The sequence below is a fragment of the Phasianus colchicus genome, unplaced genomic scaffold, assembly GCF_987193195.1.
Source record: "Phasianus colchicus unplaced genomic scaffold, bPhaCol1.hap1.1 HAP1_SCAFFOLD_59, whole genome shotgun sequence".
Lineage (NCBI taxonomy): Eukaryota > Metazoa > Chordata > Aves > Galliformes > Phasianidae > Phasianus > Phasianus colchicus.
The window spans coordinates 552,099-558,098 of NW_028325235.1; positions in this window are offsets into that span (position 1 = coordinate 552,099).

The window sequence follows — 6,000 nt, forward strand, 5'->3', positions numbered from 1 at the left end:
TGATGTATCTGTGAGAAAGCTGGTGTTTCTGGGAGAAAATGCCAGGTATTGGTGAGGAAACAGATGCTAGAGAGGGAAAAGGCCATCCCTTTGGGAGAGAAGTGGTATTTCTGGGAGAAAATGCCCCAAATCGGGGAGTAAGTGTCATCCTGAGGCGTGTCATGGAGTAGATTTGGGAGGAAATGGAGGTGTTTCACAGAGTAGCGGCACTTCTGGGAGAAAATGTCCTCAGTGGGAAAGACAATGTCCTCTTGAGGGAAGAAAACAGGTCTTTCTTACAGCAAATGTCATCCAATTGGGAGAAAATCTCCTCTCTTGGGGAGAAAAGTGGTCTTTCTGAGAGAAGGTGTCCTCTTCTTGGCTGCAAGTGTCCCATTTGGCATTGTCATGGAGGCTTTTTGGGGAGAAAGCGTGTGGCAGTTGTAAGAGAAGGGGTATTTCTGGGAGCAAATCTCCTCTTTTTGGAAGAGAAGGTGAAATTTCCAAGGGAAAAGTGGCATTTCTGGGAGGAAATGACATAGCTGGGGGAGAAAAGTGGGAACCGGTGGGAAAGAAGATCTTGTACTGGAGAGCAACGGTGGTCTTTTTGGTGTGCCAAGTGGTCTCTTGGGGAGACAACGTGGTAAATAGGGGAGACAATGTCCTCTGGAGGAGTGTCAAGTAGTAGTTGGGAGAGCAAACGTCAGGTATTTCTCGGAAACCGGCTGTTTCTGGGAGATAGTAGCAGACTTGGTTGGAAAATGACAGGTGTTTGTGAGAAAGCTGGTGTTTTGGGGAAAAAAGGCCGTTTTTTAAAGAATAAGCTGGCATTTCTGGGAGAATATGTCCCATCTTTGGGAGAAAACGGGTGTATGTGGGAGAAAATGTCGTGTATTTGGGAGAAAGCTGGTGTACGTGGGAGACAAGGCCATTGTGATGGGAGTCAGTGTGATCCTGAGGAGTGGAAAGCAGTATTCTTGAGATGAAACGTGAGGTATTTCTAAGAGTCCTGGTATTTCTGGGAGAAAATGTCTTGTTTTGGAGAGCCAAAGTCCCATTTTGGGGGCAGAAGCTGGTATTTCTGTGACACTGCCATCTTGATGGGGGTAAGTGTGATCTTGAGGAGTGTAAAGCAGCATTTTGGTTAGAAAATGGGAGCTCTTCCTAAGAGCAGTGCTATTTCTGGGAGAAAAGGAGCTCTACTGGGCATAAAAACGGTGTATCTGTGATAAAATGCCACATTTCTGAAAGAAACTGTCCTCTTGCGGAGTGTAATGCTGTATGTTCCGGAGGAAATGGGAAATATTCAGCAGAGTCCTGGTATTTCTGGGAGAAGAGGTCTGATGTGGGGGGGGGAAGGTGATGTATCTGTGAGAAAGCTGGTGTTTCTGGGAGAAAATGCCAGGTATTGGTGAGGAAACAGATGCTAGAGAGGGAAAAGGCCATCCCTTTGGGAGAGAAGTGGTATTTCTGGGAGAAAATGCCCCAAATCGGGGAGTAAGTGTCATCCTGAGGCGTGTCATGGAGTAGATTTGGGAGGAAATGGAGGTGTTTCACAGAGTAGCGGCACTTCTGGGAGAAAATGTCCTCAGTGGGAAAGACAATGTCCTCTTGAGGGAAGAAAACAGGTCTTTCTTACAGCAAATGTCATCCAATTGGGAGAAAATCTCCTCTCTTGGGGAGAAAAGTGGTCTTTCTGAGAGAAGGTGTCCTCTTCTTGGCTGCAAGTGTCCCATTTGGCATTGTCATGGAGGCTTTTTGGGGAGAAAGCGTGTGGCAGTTGTAAGAGAAGGGGTATTTCTGGGAGCAAATCTCCTCTTTTTGGAAGAGAAGGTGAAATTTCCAAGGGAAAAGTGGCATTTCTGGGAGGAAATGACATAGCTGGGGGAGAAAAGTGGGAACCGGTGGGAAAGAAGATCTTGTACTGGAGAGCAACGGTGGTCTTTTTGGTGTGCCAAGTGGTCTCTTGGGGAGACAACGTGGTAAATAGGGGAGACAATGTCCTCTGGAGGAGTGTCAAGTAGTATTTGGGAGAGCAAACGTCAGGTATTTCTCGGAAACCGGCTGTTTCTGGGAGATAGTAGCAGACTTGGTTGGAAAATGACAGGTGTTTGTGAGAAAGCTGGTGTTTTGGGGAAAAAAGGCCGTTTTTTAAAGAATAAGCTGGCATTTCTGGGAGAATATGTCCCATCTTTGGGAGAAAACGGGTGTATGTGGGAGAAAATGTCGTGTATTTGGGAGAAAGCTGGTGTACGTGGGAGACAAGGCCATTGTGATGGGAGTCAGTGTGATCCTGAGGAGTGGAAAGCAGTATTCTTGAGATGAAACGTGAGGTATTTCTAAGAGTCCTGGTATTTCTGGGAGAAAATGTCTTGTTTTGGAGAGCCAAAGTCCCATTTTGGGGGCAGAAGCTGGTATTTCTGTGACACTGCCATCTTGATGGGGGTAAGTGTGATCTTGAGGAGTGTAAAGCAGCATTTTGGTTAGAAAATGGGAGCTCTTCCTAAGAGCAGTGCTATTTCTGGGAGAAAAGGAGCTCTACTGGGCATAAAAACGGTGTATCTGTGATAAAATGCCACGTTTCTGAAAGAAACTGTCCTCTTGCGGAGTGTAATGCTGTATGTTCCGGAGGAAATGGGAAATATTCAGCAGAGTCCTGGTATTTCTGGGAGAAGAGGTCTGATGTGGGGGGGGGAAGGTGATGTATCTGTGAGAAAGCTGGTGTTTCTGGGAGAAAATGCCAGGTATTGGTGAGGAAACAGATGCTAGAGAGGGAAAAGGCCATCCCTTTGGGAGAGAAGTGGTATTTCTGGGAGAAAATGCCCCAAATCGGGGAGTAAGTGTCATCCTGAGGCGTGTCATGGAGTAGATTTGGGAGGAAATGGAGGTGTTTCACAGAGTAGCGGCACTTCTGGGAGAAAATGTCCTCAGTGGGAAAGACAATGTCCTCTTGAGGGAAGAAAACAGGTCTTTCTTACAGCAAATGTCATCCAATTGGGAGAAAATCTCCTCTCTTGGGGAGAAAAGTGGTCTTTCTGAGAGAAGGTGTCCTCTTCTTGGCTGCAAGTGTCCCATTTGGCATTGTCATGGAGGCTTTTTGGGGAGAAAGCGTGTGGCAGTTGTAAGAGAAGGGGTATTTCTGGGAGCAAATCTCCTCTTTTTGGAAGAGAAGGTGAAATTTCCAAGGGAAAAGTGGCATTTCTGGGAGGAAATGACATAGCTGGGGGAGAAAAGTGGGAACCGGTGGGAAAGAAGATCTTGTACTGGAGAGCAACGGTGGTCTTTTTGGTGTGCCAAGTGGTCTCTTGGGGAGACAACGTGGTAAATAGGGGAGACAATGTCCTCTGGAGGAGTGTCAAGTAGTATTTGGGAGAGCAAACGTCAGGTATTTCTCGGAAACCGGCTGTTTCTGGGAGATAGTAGCAGACTTGGTTGGAAAATGACAGGTGTTTGTGAGAAAGCTGGTATTTTGGGGAAAAAAGGCCGTTTTTTAAAGAATAAGCTGGCATTTCTGGGAGAATATGTCCCATCTTTGGGAGAAAACGGGTGTATGTGGGAGAAAATGTCGTGTATTTGGGAGAAAGCTGGTGTACGTGGGAGAAAAGGCCATTGTGATGGGAGTCAGTGTGATCTTGAGGAGTGGAAAGCAGTATTCTTGAGATGAAACGTGAGGTATTTCTAAGAGTCCTGGTATTTCTGGGAGAAAATGTCTTGTTTTGGAGAGCCAAAGTCCCATTTTGGGGGCAGAAGCTGGTATTTCTGTGACACTGCCATCTTGATGGGGGTAAGTGTGATCTTGAGGAGTGTAAAGCAGCATTTTGGTTAGAAAATGGGAGCTCTTCCTAAGAGCAGTGCTATTTCTGGGAGAAAAGGAGCTCTACTGGGCATAAAAACGGTGTATCTGTGATAAAATGCCACATTTCTGAAAGAAACTGTCCTCTTGCGGAGTGTAATGCTGTATGTTCCGGAGGAAATGGGAAATATTCAGCAGAGTCCTGGTATTTCTGGGAGAAGAGGTCTGATGTGGGGGGGAAGGTGATGTATCTGTGAGAAAGCTGGTGTTTCTGGGAGAAAATGCCAGGTATTGGTGAGGAAACAGATGCTAGAGAGGGAAAAGGCCATCCCTTTGGGAGAGAAGTGGTATTTCTGGGAGAAAATGCCCCAAATCGGGGAGTAAGTGTCATCCTGAGGCGTGTCATGGAGTAGATTTGGGAGGAAATGGAGGTGTTTCACAGAGTAGCGGCACTTCTGGGAGAAAATGTCCTCAGTGGGAAAGACAATGTCCTCTTGAGGGAAGAAAACAGGTCTTTCTTACAGCAAATGTCATCCAATTGGGAGAAAATCTCCTCTCTTGGGGAGAAAAGTGGTCTTTCTGAGAGAAGGTGTCCTCTTCTTGGCTGCAAGTGTCCCATTTGGCATTGTCATGGAGGCTTTTTGGGGAGAAAGCGTGTGGCAGTTGTAAGAGAAGGGGTATTTCTGGGAGCAAATCTCCTCTTTTTGGAAGAGAAGGTGAAATTTCCAAGGGAAAAGTGGCATTTCTGGGAGGAAATGACATAGCTGGGGGAGAAAAGTGGGAACCGGTGGGAAAGAAGATCTTGTACTGGAGAGCAACGGTGGTCTTTTTGGTGTGCCAAGTGGTCTCTTGGGGAGACAACGTGGTAAATAGGGGAGACAATGTCCTCTGGAGGAGTGTCAAGTAGTAGTTGGGAGAGCAAACGTCAGGTATTTCTCGGAAACCGGCTGTTTCTGGGAGATAGTAGCAGACTTGGTTGGAAAATGACAGGTGTTTGTGAGAAAGCTGGTATTTTGGGGAAAAAAGGCCGTTTTTTAAAGAATAAGCTGGCATTTCTGGGAGAATATGTCCCATCTTTGGGAGAAAACGGGTGTATGTGGGAGAAAATGTCGTGTATTTGGGAGAAAGCTGGTGTACGTGGGAGAAAAGGCCATTGTGATGGGAGTCAGTGTGATCTTGAGGAGTGGAAAGCAGTATTCTTGAGATGAAACGTGAGGTATTTCTAAGAGTCCTGGTATTTCTGGGAGAAAATGTCTTGTTTTGGAGAGCCAAAGTCCCATTTTGGGGGCAGAAGCTGGTATTTCTGTGACACTGCCATCTTGATGGGGGTAAGTGTGATCTTGAGGAGTGTAAAGCAGCATTTTGGTTAGAAAATGGGAGCTCTTCCTAAGAGCAGTGCTATTTCTGGGAGAAAAGGAGCTCTACTGGGCATAAAAACGGTGTATCTGTGATAAAATGCCACATTTCTGAAAGAAACTGTCCTCTTGCGGAGTGTAATGCTGTATGTTCCGGAGGAAATGGGAAATATTCAGCAGAGTCCTGGTATTTCTGGGAGAAGAGGTCTGATGTGGGGGGGGGAAGGTGATGTATCTGTGAGAAAGCTGGTGTTTCTGGGAGAAAATGCCAGGTATTGGTGAGGAAACAGATGCTAGAGAGGGAAAAGGCCATCCCTTTGGGAGAGAAGTGGTATTTCTGGGAGAAAATGCCCCAAATCGGGGAGTAAGTGTCATCCTGAGGCGTGTCATGGAGTAGATTTGGGAGGAAATGGAGGTGTTTCACAGAGTAGCGGCACTTCTGGGAGAAAATGTCCTCAGTGGGAAAGACAATGTCCTCTTGAGGGAAGAAAACAGGTCTTTCTTACAGCAAATGTCATCCAATTGGGAGAAAATCTCCTCTCTTGGGGAGAAAAGTGGTCTTTCTGAGAGAAGGTGTCCTCTTCTTGGCTGCAAGTGTCCCATTTGGCATTGTCATGGAGGCTTTTTGGGGAGAAAGCGTGTGGCAGTTGTAAGAGAAGGGGTATTTCTGGGAGCAAATCTCCTCTTTTTGGAAGAGAAGGTGAAATTTCCAAGGGAAAAGTGGCATTTCTGGGAGGAAATGACATAGCTGGGGGAGAAAAGTGGGAACCGGTGGGAAAGAAGATCTTGTACTGGAGAGCAACGGTGGTCTTTTTGGTGTGCCAAGTGGTCTCTTGGGGAGACAACGTGGTAAATAGGGGAGACAATGTCCTC